Source organism: Platalea leucorodia (genome assembly GCF_965183815.1).
Source record: "Platalea leucorodia genome assembly, chromosome: 4".
NCBI lineage: Eukaryota > Metazoa > Chordata > Aves > Pelecaniformes > Threskiornithidae > Platalea > Platalea leucorodia.
This window is the reverse complement of record NC_138826.1, coordinates 99,020,655-99,038,857: the sequence shown is the minus strand read 5'-3', so window position 1 is coordinate 99,038,857 and position 18,203 is coordinate 99,020,655.

The window sequence follows — 18,203 nt, the reverse complement described above, 5'->3', positions numbered from 1 at the left end:
TAATTTCCTGCTCCAGGCTATGTTTGTATACTTTCACCCATTATGCTGCTTACAATGGGTCTTTCTAATCCTTCCAGAACCAAAACTCATCTTTGGAAGTGCTCATAGCAGAGTCTTCTCGGAGGGCAGTCTTCCCAACAACACTTTTCTTCTGCTCGACAGAATGGGCCTCTGTCTGAAGGACATTCCCCAGGATCCTGAAATGACTCTCTGTTACACTGGTGAGCTCAGCTCTTCCTGTTAGCTGGCCACGAAGCATTTTTTTTCCTGTAAAAAGAAAAATTAGATTTTTTTTTATTTATCTTTAATTTTTGCACTTTTTACTAACAAGTGCTTGGAGTAGGATTAGGTTTTGTTTTACTTTTGTTGCTTTAAAACTTCAAAGTGTGACCACTATTCTGCTTGCCTGTTTTCTATTTTATTATTCTGCTATAGTATTTTAATCAGAAAAACACCAAGCTTAATTTTTAAATTCTGAACTACCATTGCTGGTTGTTGGAAATGACAAGTGTAATAAATAGCAAATAGCAAAAATGAATCAGTTTTCTGGAGTTCCAACAATGCGATTATTTTAAAGTTATATAAAAAGCAAAACTATTTGATCATAGTGGATTATTTCCTGATATTCACTAGACTAAGTAAAATCAGATGCCTTCAAGACCTGTGATGTTACTTTGGTCTAGTCTGGTTGTACCCACATTGCATATTCGAAGCTGTCCTACAGCCATAGCTAAGACCAGACTTGTACAGCTATTGGTGTGGCAGAGGGAGGAGCTCTGCAATGCGATTTCTCCTTTTCCTGGAGCACGCTTGGTGTCTCAATAGCCAAGAAAGTGGCAGTCGTCAGGATGGCTGCAAATCAACCAGGGAGGCAGAAAGTGGGAGGGCTGTGCAACGTGCCACTCTTGTGTCTGTCTTTCAACTGCTTAAGACATGTCACCTCTAAGACGAAAGTCATGCTCAAACCTCTACCCAGTATGTGCAGGTGGTCCTTTATTTCTCAGACATTCCCTCATACATTTCCTGATAAATGAAGACTGCCAAGTTGCTTCTTGTTATATAAAACGCTGTGGGAAGAATGGGAGTCTTCAGAGTGTCCCAGTGAATCCAATGATTCTCCACCCTCCAGAGGAGGAGTTCTTGCTGGCTTTTGCAGAATGAAGAAGAAAAGATCGAGCAGAATTCTTGCTCTGTTAGCATTAAATGCAGTTTAGCCACTGATTTCAGTGAGCTCTGAATTTCACCCTTCAGACCTTTATATACTTGTTGGTGTAAGTAAGTACAGTTTTCAGTGAAACCAGTTAGATGCTTGTTTAGCAGGATCAGGGCTACTTTAAAAAGCAGGTATGGTTGAAACCAACATTCCCCTTCCTCCAATGCATTGATTCTTGACATTAGTGCATAGTTTGGCAACTTCACAGCTTGAATCCTCCACTGTATATTTTTTTTAGCTAAAAGAAATTGTTGACAATATCTGTCTGCCTGCATGCTAACAGAGTATGCCTAAAATCAGTGCCATGAACAGAGGGAGTTTTGCTGGAGCTGACACCACTTGTTGATAGGTGGCCTAAGATCGGTTCATGCATGTTTACACGGGTTGTTGAATATGAACAGCTTATGGCCACATAGTATTCTAATATATGAATCTATGAGTATTCATAAACAATGTTCCCATACTGAAACTATAATCTTCATGAATGGCATTTATTTTCAGGGAAATATAAGTTGAGAAAAAAGTTTTACAGGGTTATCTTTAACCGATACACTTACTGTTTCCACTTCCTCCCTCTTTCAATAGGAGTTCTTTATCCAAGAGAGCGTTTCAGACCTCAACTGTGGAGCTTTCTAGGAGAAAACATTTTGACTTGGTATTAAAAGAACATAACATCTCCAAAATGAGTAACACACTTTTATTCACAGAGAAATGCCGCTTCGTGCAAGTGTGAAATATAAATTTGCAATTTCTGCAATAATAATTTTGTCAGTAATGTAAGTAGCTAACATTTCACACTGAACCAATAGTATTAGCTAAAATTTTGATGTACAGTCCTTTTACATTCAATGTGCAATCTACTGAAAGAAACAGGAGAGACAAGATGTTTTTCCCTGTGTTTCAAAAATCTCTGCATTTTTACCACAAATAGTCAATGTTTTGTTTGATTCAATGTTTTATTTCTGTTGAAAGCTGGCATTTGTTTATGTTGATTGTTGTACAGTACAGCTTAGAAGATCCAAGTCAAGAGAATTCCATTTGGTACTAGGAATGTTTAACATAGGTACCAGAAGATAGATGCTACTAATGGCATTTTGAACTGATGTCAGAGTACTACTCAAACTGGTGCCAAGCAGAGGAATATTATATTTGGGAAGAGGGGGGAAAGGAGATTATATTTATCAAGGCTCTTACAAAGAGACATATGCAAAATACCTTGAAGTGGCTCAGATACATATATATCCAGAAAAAGTTCTGAGTGAATGATGCTCTTTAAGTTAACAAGACTGACTGAGAACAGTGAGGGTAAGGAGAGACAGGGATGCAATTTGCAAGGGAACATCAAGAATTCATTGTCTCTTATTTACCATATAGAAACCTCTTTGAGGCATTGGCATTCTTTCATACATGGCCACAGCTACTGGGATGAGTTCAATGAAGAGCTAATGCACCTCAAGTGCCTATAGTTTCCTGGCCAGTCCATTCCCTTATTAAAAATGAAACCTTTTGCAGGTTTCTCAGCTCACATCAATACACAGTGTACCTTTTAGAACACAGGTAGCCTCCTAAACCCAGATTAGTTTCCCTGTGTAGAGTATATTAATATATCTGCTACCAGAAAAAGCAGCATTATCCATTGGCTGTCTGTCCCCAAGAGGGTTTTTTGTAGTCTCTTCCCCACCATAACTATCAATAAATCAGTCTGTAGTCTCTGTTGATCTTAGCCCATTTGGCTGTCCTCTGCAGTCATTTGGTGTCTGCTTATTACACATCTGCTTCCAATAGACAGCTTCAGCATACACCTCCAATTTCCCTTAGCGGCTGGTGCCTTCCTCTCATACAGGTGTTTCTTCCTGGCCTCATGTTGTTTCACAGACTTCTTTCTTAGCCTTGAAGACAACCTGGACAGTCAGAAAAGATGAGGTAAGGTACTTTTTACTTAGCTGATTCATTGCACATCGTTATCAGGTAGGAAAGTCCAATTCAATCTGATATTTCTCCAGAAAAAAAAATCAAGATAAAATCTTAGATGTGAATTGTCAAATTCACTCTGTCTGGATGGATGTCTGAGTTATAATAAGAAGTGGAAAATGTGTAGTCAGAACAATGAAGAAAACCACATTAGGCAAAATGAATAAGGTGCCAAGGGTCTTACATAAGGGCAAATCATAACCAGTGCTCAAAGTGCAATGGATGGGGATATTGAGTAATAGGAAGATAAAGATCTAAATACAGATATTTAACCTCTGAAGGCCTTCAAGGGGCTTGTTCTGCAGAAGCTAGATTATAGCTATATAAAGCTTAGACATAAATGAACTCTGGTGCTGTCAGAGGGTTTTTCTTTTCTTTTTTTTTTTTCAAGGTTAAGTCATTTTTATGAATACCAGTGAAAAATGAAGTCAGTTCAGTAGTAAGATGAAGAGAAGGGAATGGAATGAGTGAGGTGGTCATCTTTCCAAGAAGACCATTAGAAAAAATGCTGTATTGAGGTTAATTTCTTAAAAACTGAGGTTATAGTCTTTAAGTGAGTAATTCCAAGGACCTTTATAAGAGGAGAAGTTTTTGCCCTCCCAGAGTAGTGAGATGCAGCAAGCATCCCAGATATTAAGCTAGTGACTTAGTACAGAATTTTTTCTCTATATATGGTTAATTAGCCTTTGTTATCACAAAACCTCTTAGTGGCTCACTGACTATCACACGCCAGAAACAGTAGACCTGTTAATAGATTTGTGCACAGCTCTGCATCCAGACCACCTCTGGCTGGGTGTGGGCACGAACTGTGTTAATGTAGGTACATGGCCTTATTGGTGGTCTCCTGCACAGCAGACACAGAACTTCTGATGTGATGCTTCTTTGATGACGTGTTCAAACTGCAAAGGGGCTAAAAATGCACCAGCATCACTGGAAAACAACATGGCAGTAGGAAAAAACAGTAAAGGCATGAAGAAGATGAGTATCTCAAGAAGAACCATTAAACCAGAAATTTCTTTGGGTGCTAACAGCTCCAATTTACAAGCATGAAAAATATGGGATGTACATTTTATCATCCTCTTAGTAGGCTCTACCCTTGTTGTTCAATATTTCTCAGTTGTAGAGCCTTAATCTGCATCAGGTGCTCTTTCTTATAACAAAACTGCTTTGTAGTAAAATAACAGAAGTTCATCTAATTTTCCATTCAAAACTCTCAGGTTTTGACTGTGAACCTGAGAGTTCTAAACATAAGAAATGTTTAAAAAAGGTTCAAAAAGGGTAAAAAGTAGGGTTTCTGTAAAAAATATTCCAGCATCTATTGTTATTACTGAACATGGATATAAATGGGGGGTTTTAATTCACAAGCTCGCTTGCTTGAAGGCACATACTGCAACCTCTCTGTGACAATATTCCTATGTCAGTAGAAGTAAAGAGCATAGGCATCATTTTCTTTATGGATAGCATAGTGGGGCTGGAAATGAAGTGATTCCCTATCATTTTGCCTGGTGAATTCCCTCATGCTGGTAGAGATTCTCCTGCTTTCCGTTAATTTATGCAAAGTGCTGTTAAACAAATCACTACATATGAAGATAAGATAGCATAATGCACTAATATATTTTTGTTGTGATTCTGAAAATTACAGAAAGTAATGGTTTAGCTAATCTGTTATAATTTTTTAATTAAATATCATTTGTAATTACAAATTGATATTCCCAATCCAATCTCTCTCATGCTGATATTCCCTTGTGTTAGCTACCAAAAAGCTACGCAGAATAATCTGCTTGGCACTACCCATATTCTATCTGTTGTCAGTTACAGAATAATATTTTGATGCTGACTAATATGCACCTTGAGGAACACGTAACAAAATAAAAATATGAAGCATGAAAAATTAGCAGCTGAAACTAGCAAGAAAAAAGATATAACAGAAGTTTTGTGCCACAAATCTCTTAAAGATCAGCATTGAAAAATGTTGTATTTTTTATTTTCTTTAAAAGATGGAATTTAGAATATTCAAGCAGGGTTCCAAATCTACCTCCAGATCTGCCTCTCAGAGCACAACACAGTCTCTGAAGCAGAGAGATGGTCCAGCTCTCAGGCCTACTGAAGATTCAGTAACTGTTGCACTTGTGCTGTCCAGTCTCTCTGCTTTACTAGGTTGGGATGGCTGAAGCAGAACCTTAATGTTAGCATACATGGAGCTGCAAGAAGTGTCAGTTCGCTTAGACATCCAACATTAGCAATTGCTTTTTTCGTGCAGTAAATCTGTGTTGCCTTCCCCTTTTCCTGTTTAATAATATGTTGACTCCATCTGACATTGTAAGGTCCTTCCTGCTCAGCCAGCGTCTTCGTATGGGATGATCATAGATTTTAACACGCGCAGAGGATTTCTTCCAAAGCTACAGTTCACATGCCAGAAGAGACATGCCCCACAAAACACATGCTGTATTTAGCAAAAATTAAACAAAATTACCTCTAAACTAACCGGGAATAACTCTGTGCTCTGGGTGAGGTTCAAGTGCCTAGGGAGAGGTAAGGTGTAGTTATCCTGTGAGCCACCTGCGTGCTCTACTGCCCGGAGGGTGCAGAGCAAGGCAGGAGACTCACCCAGAGAGGCTACAGCAGACGGACAGCTTTGCAGCTTGCTGAGATGGTGGCACATGCACACTTAGAGGTGCACATGCACACTTAGAGGTCCTTAGAGGTGGCAGGAGAAATGTGATTTATCCTGGGATAAAGAAGAAACTATGCAATTCCTTGCCACCATCATTACAGGTTGGTAGATATAGGGAAAAGCCTGCTCTCCCTTCTCCCATCCCAACCTGAAAGAGAATACTGTGGGCAGGGTGTAAAAATTACCTCAAATTATTTATTTTCATCCTCCTCATGGCGAAGATCTGAGTTTTCATAAGTTCCCTTGCTCTAATTTTTGTCCAATTAAAACAATTGGGAAATTAAAATCTCTTTGGTATTTTTATGGGGTTTTTCTTAAGGAAAATGTGACCAATTTCCACATCAAAACTCAGTTTGGAATCCTCTCATGGAAGAAACATAAGGACTATAAAAATGGTCTTTGTAGTAGAAATAATCCTGTTCTCCCTGGGACAGTGGAACTATGATGTTCATGGATTTATTTTTCCTTGCTGGTCTGAACTCTTAAATATAAGACTTACAAAAATACATGCAGCATACAGAATTTCTGGTATCAAAAGGCATTGCTCAATTTTTATCAGACATTTTGCACCTTCTGAGCTGTTTGTATTGGTACTCAAATCCCATTTTTGGAGCTCGTACATCAAAACCTTTGGCAACTAGCAGTTTACCAGTCTTGTTTTGATCTCAGCATCACAAGTATCTATGGAGAGTCTGATTTGGTAAAACAGATGGTGACATACTTAGAATGTGTCGCCTTGTGGGACTCAAATACTATTACAAAAAACTGCCATATGAGGTGTTTTTTTCGCATTTTAGCTCATTTTAAGTAGTCATATGTACAAGCGTGATTTGAATAATGGTTTGGTGACTTGGTAACTGTCTTGATGAGCAGGTGTAAAGTTCAAAAGGTAAGCACTGTGAAGATAAGCATGTGTTTTGTTGGTGATAAAGTTTTTGCCCAGCTGGATGTTAACAGTGACGAAGGGGCCTCCCCATTCTTCCCCTTCTGCCCTTGCCTGCTGTCTTCTCTAGGGAGAATTTAGATGCCATAAAATCCATCCCTGAGGCACTTTCTTCCTCTCCCAGAATTCTCATCTCCATCAGCTGCCCCTCTGCTTCCTTAAGAAGTGTTCCTCTCATCCCACCATCAATCTCACACCCTTCTGCACCTCTAGTCCCCATCACTGTCTTCATATTCATGTCTTCATATTCATGTTCATGTAGCTTCTAAGTAACCCTTGGCTTTTGAGTACTCACCGTGGACTCCTTAGTCACAACGCAAGAGAGACTTCCAGGGAGTGGGGAGAAAGGATGAATGAAGAGGCAGTTTGGGAATGGATGGCAGACAGAGATCTCTACTGAGATCATCCCAATGGCCTTCACATGCCTCTGATTTAAACCAAACTACTATACTTGAGAAAAGAAGGGCTTTTACATTGCTGTGAAAAAAATGTGAGCTTATTTGTGTAGTGTTTATCAGCCAAAAAAGAGTTAAAAGCAAACAATATGTTGGAAAAGTATAGATATGATTATTCAATAGAAATTTAAGGAAATTATCCTAGCAGAGTCCAAGAGACTAATGAGTCCATATCAAGAAAACGACACAGTGCAGGTCACCCTATTATAAAACAGGATATTACAGAAATGGAGAAGGTGCGGCTAAGGGCAAGCAGAGTGCCACAGCGATACAATGATGTTAGTTATTCAGAAAGGTTAGAGAAACAAGACTCATAGGCTAGGGAAAAGAATTAAGATTGAGATAGAGCCTCAGCGAAGTCTGCCAGAGTATTTTTCATGCAATCGGTATAAGAGGTTTGAAGACAATCTGAACTTGTACCACTACAGATGTAGGGTACAAACCTGAGTAAGGGCACTGTCATTTAGATTCATTGGTTTGCTCAATGTGTAGTCAATAATACACAGAGTATAAGTAATGATAAAATGGATTTAAGTGGCTTAAAATATAGAGCCAAATAAATGGACGTGGGTTTTCCCACTTCCGAAAGAATACCTGAACATTTTTATAACATCCCTTACAAATCGTTTTTAAAACCTATGTGGTCTTATACCTAGCCAATCTCAGAATCAAATTTGGCTTTAGAACAGGCCAAAAAATGAGACAGAAAATGCTACATAAACACAGAGAAGAGTTAAGCGCGCAGACTTTGTGATGATCTTTGTGTAATTCAGCTCTTTCCAAAATAATAATGTGATCCATTTTTTAAAAATAATGTAGCAGAAAATGCAGTACTGCACAAACATTACATATGAATATAGAGTTAGTTGTAAACATCCTGTAGTATTGAGTCAACAATCAAAAAAAAAAAAAAAACCCAGGCTATTCCATTGCTCCTTTGTCAGGTATGAAAGGATATTTTATTCAGCAAAAGGTACTGCTCGTTTCATGCATTGCAACAGTTGGGACTTTTATGAATATAAAAACCTTCACGAGAATATTGATTAGTCTGGATTATTTTCTACACCATGTAGAACTGCAGTTGGTACTCACAGCAGGCTTTTAATCTGTGCTTTTTAAACACATCTGTACTTTGGAGCAATAGCAGTCTCCACTCAATGGAGAATACCCATCAAGGACGTAGATATGTAATCCTAGAAATACAGTGTCAGCCCAAAGGATAAGGGGTATTCAGTAAATTGTTTCAACATTCCCTTTTTACCAAGCAAGCTACATTCTTTGTCCTTGCTGGATCCCTGATAATTAGTCTCATCTATCTGTAACACATTCAAGCTACAGGGACTAAGTATGACCTCTGGTGTGGAGAGAATATATTTAATTTGTCTTTAAATTTGTAAAATTTTACTAATATGATTAAACACAAAATGCTTAGTTTATAAAATAAGTTTTAAAAGAGTGACTGAAATAGTGTTGTTTTTAGAGAAAAACATTAATTAGATTAATTCATATATTTAGACATTTCTGCAATTACTGACAGGGAAAAAAAACAGATTAAAAAGAATTAGCATTTCATTGTGTGCTTGGAAATTAGGTACCAGAAGGGTGTGGAAGTAGGTCTGAATAAGAGACAACTCATATGTTTGGGGAGAAAAAGTGATCACTTAAGAATCCATGGTGTGCATCTGAAAATCCCATTAGAGACTGTCAAGCTGCATTGGTCAGACAAAAGGAATATGAAATGGGACCAATTAATACCGATGCTGTTGAGTGCATGGCAATAGCTTCTAGTTCCTGATTTACAGAGGAGAATACAATTGAGTGGAAATGATTTTGATACATTTGCATTTCTGGCTATAAGTCATACTGTGTATAAAGAGATCTAGCAACTACAGGGTAGTGACTATAGCCCTTGATTCCCAGTCCAGTGTCTGGGATGATATTGCTGGTTCTGCCACTGATCTTTCTGATAACCTTGACCAGGTCACTTCTCTGTAAATGTTTCATGTACTGAGTTTTGTTACATCTAACTTGACTGTAAGCCTTTACAGTCTTCTGGAGAATGACTTTTTCACTGTGTTTGTACAGTCTGCAGCAGAATGAGCCTGTGATCTTCTCTAGGGAGAATTTAAATACCATAAAATCATGCAAGCAGCAGAAGGACCACAGCACAGAAAGGGAGAAAATCAATGGGATTTGGGGATCAAGGAATTTTAATCTCAAGGAGTTTCAAATATGTAGTTTCCTTCCACTGAAGTAGCTCCTAATCTGATCCAAAATTTGATCTATTTGCTCAGCATGTTTCCATGTCCTGGAAACAATTTATTTGTGACAGCTACACATTTTTATAGATTAGGAGCAGAGAGTTTTAACATATTTTTTTTCCAAACACTGAATGGTAGGTCCCTAGTACTACTAAAACTTGACATTCCTAGTTCTTAATTAGGGAGTAAATAGTATTCTGCCTAAATAAAAGAAGTCTGATCTTCGGAGCTGTGGAATCTTCTGCCAGAAACATGGTTCAGAGGACTCTATCCTCAGGCATCAGCAAAAAGAAAGGATATGTCAGTCGTCTTCCAGGCTGACTGGACCCTTCTCCACATCCTTTGTTCTCTCCATCATTCTTTATTCTCCAATGTGACCAAACATTTGGTCAATGGTTGAAATTACAACTTTGCAGGTCTCAAGGGGCCATTCGGCCAAAGATTATGGAGCCACAGGCATGTATTCACATGTGCAGTGAGTCCATTGTACAGTCCTTTCTGTTATTGTGCTATAGAGTAGGGAAGCCTCAGCTAAATAGCAATCTCAGTAAGGTGCCCAACCCAGACCAATGGCTGGTGTATTTAAACATGTTCTTCAGCTGATTTTCAGCCAGCAAGTTCTCCCAGGCAGCCATCCCACTGGGATTGGCGCCCCTGTAGTTACAGGGGCTGGCTGTCTTGGGCAGACCGCCTATTTTGCAGTGCATTGCTCTCACTCCTGCATGGACATTGCCATGCAGAATTCCTACGGGGTGGCACCCCAGCCTGGCAGAGCCTCAGGCTGCAGCACAGGTGGCTTGGTAACTGAGATTAAACCATACCACTTCCAAAGTGTTTAATTTTAGTAACAGATAAGGAGCCTTTTACTGAGGCAACACCCTCCATTTCTTTCTTTTATCCCCTCTTTTTGGAGGGCTAGTGGTTTAGGAGGAGAGTTGCATCTAGACTTTCATTTATCAGCTAATAAAGCATTTTCCTGCATACTATCAAAAGTGTGTTCAGGGAGAGCAAGCCAAATGGAATGAAAACTAAAGTGCGAGCAGCGTTATCCCAACAGGCTTTTCCCCGTATTTATAGCTTCTTCTGTTGACTCGTCACTACAATAGGACAAAAGATCATTTTGTTCTTGACTTCTTAATAGAGAAGAAAAAGGGATTTATATGCTATCTGGTTAAAAAATGTTCTAGTATTTATCAGCCACCAGCAACTTTTAAATTCTCTACTGAGAAATAGTTTAGTAGACTGAATTTGTCTCTGTTATTCAACACTAAAAGTAGCCTAGGAGAGCCTAGAAGCAGTTAGGATGCGAAAGACTAATTTTTGCATTAGCTGGTCTCAGGTGATGATCAGACAGATAGTCTACAAGCACTTTGGTAAAGAAAAATGAAACTCTGATGACTATACGATCAGACATCATGCTCTTTCTGCTTGGCTAGTTAACATCCTATTTTCAGTGCATAAATTCTACACGGTACCCTTTAAAATGCACTCAAAGGCATGTAACATTCACTCTTCTCTCTTTTCCCCATGTTTATGGACCATCTTGTTGATTCTAAACAGAGTTTCTTCCAGCTGAAGTGAAACAAGATCAGTTTAGAAGAGTGAAAAACACAATGGGGTTCCAGCGGCTCCAGTCATCAGAGCAGTGTTTTAGAACCCACTAGCGAGCAGAGTTGTGTGTTCGGGTTTCTGCCATCAGCATGAGCCTGTGTTTTGCACACACATTTTATAGCACAAGTTTCGGTGCGCAGACTTAGGGTTTTGGCATCTCATTAAGTTTCTTGAGTGCATGTGAGAGCCCATTTACACTTCCAACGGGCGGTCCTTGTTTCTCTGAACGGGTAACTCAACTGAACAGCAGCAATAAAAAGCCAAACCACATAACCCTATAGTCCAAAACCCCAAACAGATACACCATATTATTTTCAAATGTAATGCTCTCATCTTGTAAATGAGGTCGTATGTCTTGCAATATCAAAGAAAGCAACAGCATGACTATGAGTGCAGGTGCCCAGGCCTCGGGGTGGGGCCACCTGCCTCGGCATGCACGTGCATTTTCGGCCTTACTGGGCAGCTAATTGGGTCCAGACTCAAAAATGTCTGACTGTAAGGTGTCACCCTCCACTTCTTGCACATCTAATGAAGAAACACAGTTAATCACTTTGCAAGCAGTCTTTTTTTTGGCTTTTAACTTTCTTTTCTAAGCAAAGTTTAATGGAAGAAATTAACGTTAAGCAACTGAAAAGTTAAAAATGTGATGATCATGAGATAGCTTTGAAAAACACAGTCGAAAAGTGAAATCCCAATACAATAAATAATACCATAAATAAAACAAAGCTGTGTTTGTTTTATGAAACAAAACGAAAACCAACTACAACTAAAGTAGACCTCTCTACGTTATCACTACTTCATGATTTTTCTCTCCTGGTGTAGATTTCTCACACGTATGTGAATATATCTTCATCGTCTGGGATCCCACGATACTGATTCACTTCAACTTGAGGATCTAGATCATGGTCTTCCCAATTCTCTAATTGCTAGCCTGTTCCTCTATAGAAAGGTACTATCATCTGAGTTAGGTTGGATGCAAAGACTGAAAAAGATAGAGTTTTGGAGGTGGAAAAATAGCATGCAGCCCTTGCCCACTCACTCCAGTGTGCTTAATTTTGCTTTTCCTGTATTCTTTGTTTATTTTGCTGTCATTTGGGCTGATTAACTGAATAACATTGGAGCAACAAAAAATCCATCAGTTTTTTTATTCCATTTTTCAAGCAGAAAATATATTAGAGATTGATAGAATTTCTGTTTGAATGAAAGGGCAAAGCACTGTTACGATCTCACTGCACAAAGGGAAAGAATTTATATATAGAATGTGTATGCTAATGACTAGGAGGTGTTGATTAGCGTCATACTTTTATTTCACACAAAGATGTGTGAACCTTTCATAACAGAATTTGCCTCATTTATGCGTTTGTTTATTAAAGTGAAAAAGTCGCCAGTTTGCCTAAGTCAGTCAAACTCACTTTTACCCCATCTCATAGCCTTGCCAGGCAGGGCAGGTGTATTTGGGACCGCTTCCTCCTCCTCCTCCTCTTCTCCCTCGCCCCAGCCCCTGCCACCAGCCTGCCCGCTGGACGTTACAGGTGCATTTAACTACCCATTAAAATAAGCACCTTTAGAATAAGCAGTCTGAACGTTGCTCAGGTCTCCATCAGGGCGGCAGGGTACAGGTTGATGACTTAGCAAATGGCCTTTATTCTCTGCAGTCAGCAGAAGACTCAGCTTATCGGTAGATCTGGAACAGCCAGGGAGGAGAAGCATCAAAATAATTCAAGGAGACAAACCATTGGGTTGCTGAGGGAAAAGGAAGGCCACCCACATTCAGGAAGTATATGAGAAAGGTGGGCTTTTGAAATAGCTCTTTTTTTGCATAGGAAGTAAAATTGCCATCTTAGCTCTACTTTATGCCTGCTCAAGCTGAGTGTGTTTCTCTAATGGCAGGGAAAGGCTTTTCAGAGGCAGATCTGAGAGTCAGCTGGAGTAGCTGAGGAAAGGAATTCCTCTTCTCGAGCTTAAATGGGCAACTGTGTTCGGTAATGGGTATTTTAGAAGAAACGTGTGGTTCTGCATGCTTGTTTATGCTATGTTGAAGATGCTGTTATTGCTTTTGTTGGTGGATAATTTCATTTGACAAAGTGCTGCAGATTCATCTTCATGTATGAATATACAAGTACAGAGTGGGAAGCATAAAAAAATAATACAGAACTGAACATGCAGAGTCATAGTGCACAAATTAGAACATTCAGCAGTACAAAAACACCAGGATAGATAATTTTAATTTTCCATAGTACCTCTGTACTTGTAAAGCTTTAGCTTTTGTTCATGATTATAAACATCAGGAAATCAGACTCACTGAAGAACAGATTAAACAGTGTTTCAAAAATTTGGTTGCATGAGAAAGGAGGATATATTGCTCACGTTTAGCCAGTATTCCTGTGAACATGTAATGTGTTGTCAACATTTGAATTTTCCATTTTAACTTTTGCTGTGTGGTTAAGGAGTTAAACAAGGTCTTTCTCTAGCACCCATCTATGCCTGGGCTAAGTTAGCATTTGTACAAAAGAATCATAGAATCATAGAATCGTTAAGGTTGGAAAAGACCCTTAAGATCACCGAGTCCAACCGTTAACCTGTCACTGCCAAGTCCGCCACTAAACCATGTCCTCGAGCACCACATCTATCTGTACTTTAAATACCTCTAGGGATGGAGGGATGGGTAGACGTGGTGCTCGAGGACATGGTTTAGTGGCGGACTTGGCAGTGACAGGTTAACGGTTGGACTCGGTGATCTTAAGGGTCTTTTCCAACCTTAACGATTCTATGATTCTATCATTCTATACCCGTCTTTTAAATACCTCCAGGGACGGACACTCAACCACTTCCCTGGGCAGCCTGTTCCAGTGCCTGACTACCCTTTCAGTGAAGAAGTTTTTTCCTAATATCCAACCAAACCTCCCCTGGCGCAGCCTGAGGCCGTTTCCTCTCGTCCTATCACTTGTCACTAGGGAGAAGAGACCGACCCCCACCTCGCTACAACCTCCTTTCAGGTAGTTGTAGAGAGCAATAAGGTCTCCCCTCAGCCTCCTCTTCTCCAGACTAAACAACCCCAGCTCCCTCAGCCGCTCCTCAGAAGACTTGTGCTCTAGACCCTTCACCAACTTCGTTGCCCTCCTCTGGACACGCTCCAGCACCTCGATGTCCTTCTTGGAGTGGGGGGCCCAAACCTGAACACAGTACTCGAGGTGCGGCCTCACCAGTGCTGAGTACAGGGGCACCATCATCTCCCTGGTCCTGCTGGCCACACTATTCCTGATATAAGGCAGGATGCCATTGGTCTCCTTGGCCACCTGAGCACACTGCTGGCTCATGTTCAGGCGGCTGTCAACCAACACCCCCAGGTCCTTTTCTGCCAGGCAGCTCTCCAGCCACTCCTCCCCCAGCCTGTAGCGTTGCATGGGGTTGTTGTGCAGGACCCGGCACTCGGCCTTGTTGAACCTCATACAGTTGGCCCCAGCCCAACAATCCAGTCTGTCCGGGTCCCTCTGTAGGACCTTCCTACCCTCCAGCAGATCAACACTTCTACCCAACTTGGTGTCATCTGCAAACTTCCTGAGGGTGCACTCGATCCCCTCATCCAGATCATCAGTGAAGATGTTGAACAGGACCGGCCCCAACACTGAGCCCTGGGGAACACCACTTGTGACCGGCCACCAACTGGATTTGACTCCATTAACCAGCACTCTCTGGGCTCAGCCGTCCAGCCAGTTTTTAACCCAGTGCAGAGTGCACCCATCCAAGCTGGGAGCAGCCAGCTTCTCCAGGAGAATGCTGTGGGAGACAGTGTCAAAGGCTTTACTAAAGTCCAAGTAGACAACATCCACAGCCTTCCCCTCATCCACTAAGTGGGTCACCTTGTCATAGAAGGAGACCAGGATAGTGAAACAGGATCTCCCTTTCATAAACCCATGCTGGCTGAGCCTGATCCCCCGGTTGTCACACATGTGCTGCATAATGGCACTCAAGATGATCTGCTCCATGACCTTTCCCGGCACCGAGGTCAGGCTGACAGGCCTGTACTTCCCTGGATCCTCCTTCCGGCCCTTCTTGTAGATGGGTGTCACATTTGCTAACTTTCAGTCACCCGGGACCTCCCCGGTTGACCAGGACTGCTGATAAATGATGGAAAGTGGCTTGGCCAGCTCCTCTGCCAGCTCCCTCAGTATCCTCGGGTGGATCCTGTCTGGCCCCATGGACTTGTGAACATCCAGGTGGAGGAGCAGGTTGGTGACTGCCACCTCTTCGACAACCGGGGCTTCACTCTGCATCCTATCTCCTTCTCCCAGCTCAGGGGCATGAATACCCTGAGGATGACCAGTCTGACTATTAAAGACTGAGGCAAAGAAGGCATTAAGTACCTCAGCCTTCTCCTCATCCTTCGTGGCAATGTTTCCCTTCACATCCAACAAAGGAGGGAGATTCTTTGTGGTGCTCCTTTTGTTGCTGATATATTTCTAGAAATATTTTTTGTTATCTTTAACGGCGGTGGCCAGTTTAAAAAGGTCACGGGGCAGTGCAAAATGCTCCCCCCCCGCCCCAAAATCCTTGATAACACCCAACAAGTTTTAAGAGATACTGGTTACTTTGGTTTTATAAGTCGCTTTATGCTCCTCTAGTTTTTGGAATACACTGTAACTCTCGAGAACTTACCTGACACCTGAAGAAAAAAGGCATAATGAAAAGGTAAAAAGCTTTTTTTTATTTGGGGATTCTAGCATTTCTTTCCTGAAACATTTTCATGAATATGATAACATCATCTGAAGAAGGAGCAGAGCGAAAGCTCACAATGTGATTAGATTTTTTTTTCTTTTCTTTTTAGGTTCTCGGGTAAATGAAATTTCTTCTGGTTCATTGTCTTAATTAATTGGTCCTACTGACTTTACTCATCTCCGAATGCCACTTCTGATTTCTCCTCTCCGTCCTGTGGTCGCTGCTTGGCCTCAAAGATCTGGCTTTCCTTCTCCGCTGGACTTTATAGCTTTCTTCTACCATTTGAAATTATTCAATCTGCTGTCTCTTCCCATCTGATTAACTTAACAAGTATCCCACCTCCTGAAAGGGGGAGGAGAGATACGCGAGTTCATGTCCATTCTGAATTAACGCTGCAACTAGGCATGCTGTTGTACGATAATCACTAGAAATCAGCACATGTTGGGATGTCTGTGTTACACATTCCAGTAATCAGGAAGATAATGTTATTAAAATATTTCATACCTTAAAGAATATAAAAGTTGAATTAAATTCTGAAAGGATTACTGCAGATTTCGAGTAAGATGTATCCACTTCTCAGCAAATAAAATTACATTAACTGGCCTGTCAAGCATAAGAAGAACCTTACAGTGGAACTTGGAATGGCTTCTTAAAGAACATGGGAAAAACAGAACAAGTCTTGAGATAAGCATCTTACCAGATTTCAGGAGTCACTTTTTACTTCATATATAAAAACGTATTGTTTTTTTCCCCAACTGAGCACATATTTAAACAAACAAGATGGCAGAAATACAATGAAAGGAATTCTCCAGCAGAAGAAAATCCATCCAGGAATGATGCTGTGAAGCCAAATGGAAGGTACAACTGGTGGCTGGAGAACTTCTACCACTGCCCTAGGACTCCGGCTCAGGCTGAGGGAAGTCCTGCATTCAGTGGTTGCAGATACCCACAGATGGACTCCAGCATCCATTGAATCTCATTAACTACCACGTGTTTCTGCTGGATATAGTTTACCTGTAGGTTATGAATTGTGGGCTCAGGGCTAATGATGATACTGCAATAAAATACCTTTCCTTCACTAAAACACTTGGGTTATGACTAACCTCAGAATATAAAAATAGGATAAAAATGTATGTATGACATAAATATTTCAGTGCCTTCCCTATATTCTTGTATAATCAACAAAAAACAATCCTGAAATAAAGACCATAGATCTGGCTGTTATGTGAAGTACAGGTTTCCCCTCTACACTGTACTGGATCTAACGATTCATTGTACAGGAGAGAAGAAATATGACAAAAGGAATCAACAGAAAGACCTTGAAAATCTTAATCTGTTTTTCCTTTCTCAGTACAATACTTCTTTGTAGACAGGAAAGATGCTACTGAAATACAAAATGAACCATAAAGCTAGGCAGTGTTGCTTGATCTTGTTTTGACTCAGATCCACACAAAACAAGTTATTAGAAAGCTATTTTTATATATATATATATATACACACACACATACATACAGATACACTTATTAATGCTCACTGTATTAAAAAGGGTATAATCTTAGTTTGATAGGGACTAAGGGGAAAAATGAGATAATATGACGATGTTCATATGGAAAATACGAGAAAATCTCTGTTAAAATTTAAAAGTGTACAAACATTACAGCACAGCTTTACTTTCGTCAGACATTTGCTGTAAAACTGTGAACAGTACCTCAGTGCTGTAGGCTTCGGTAAATACCACCGGCCCTCAGTTGCCTGTCATAGGCGTTCTAGACCTCAGACAGTCTGGAAGCTGTGCGAACCTGCTGAAAAGCTGTGTTGACCACACGATTACTAGTACAAATGGTATTAAAAAAAATTACCTTTTATATTTGCTTTGGCTTTGATTTGACACAGATGGAGAGAATCTAATGAGAATATTAGCCTTTGATACAGGAACTTAAAAATGTTTTTAACCTTTAGTAGTATTTTGTCCCTATTTTCTCACAGAAATTTTATTACCTTTTGATTTCCCCATTCTGATCTAAGGTACTTTCTTTCATTTAGCCACAGACTATGGCTATGCTATGAGAGGCAAACTTCACTTTGATATATGAGTTGACATATTAGTTTATTTGGCCACATACTACAGGGTTGTCTACCTTCAGGGGTCTTTAAAAATCTTACCTAAATAAAGAGTATTCACTGAAATTATTTAGAGCCACACTGTGCTTTTGATCTGCATGAATAGTTTCCACAGATTTTACTGGTGTTTCAGGCATAGGGTGTTAAATTGGACTGTAACAATAAATGCATCCCTTATTATTACTGCTTGACTACACAATGGATAAAAATTCTTATTATAATTCTTAAAAGTTGAAAA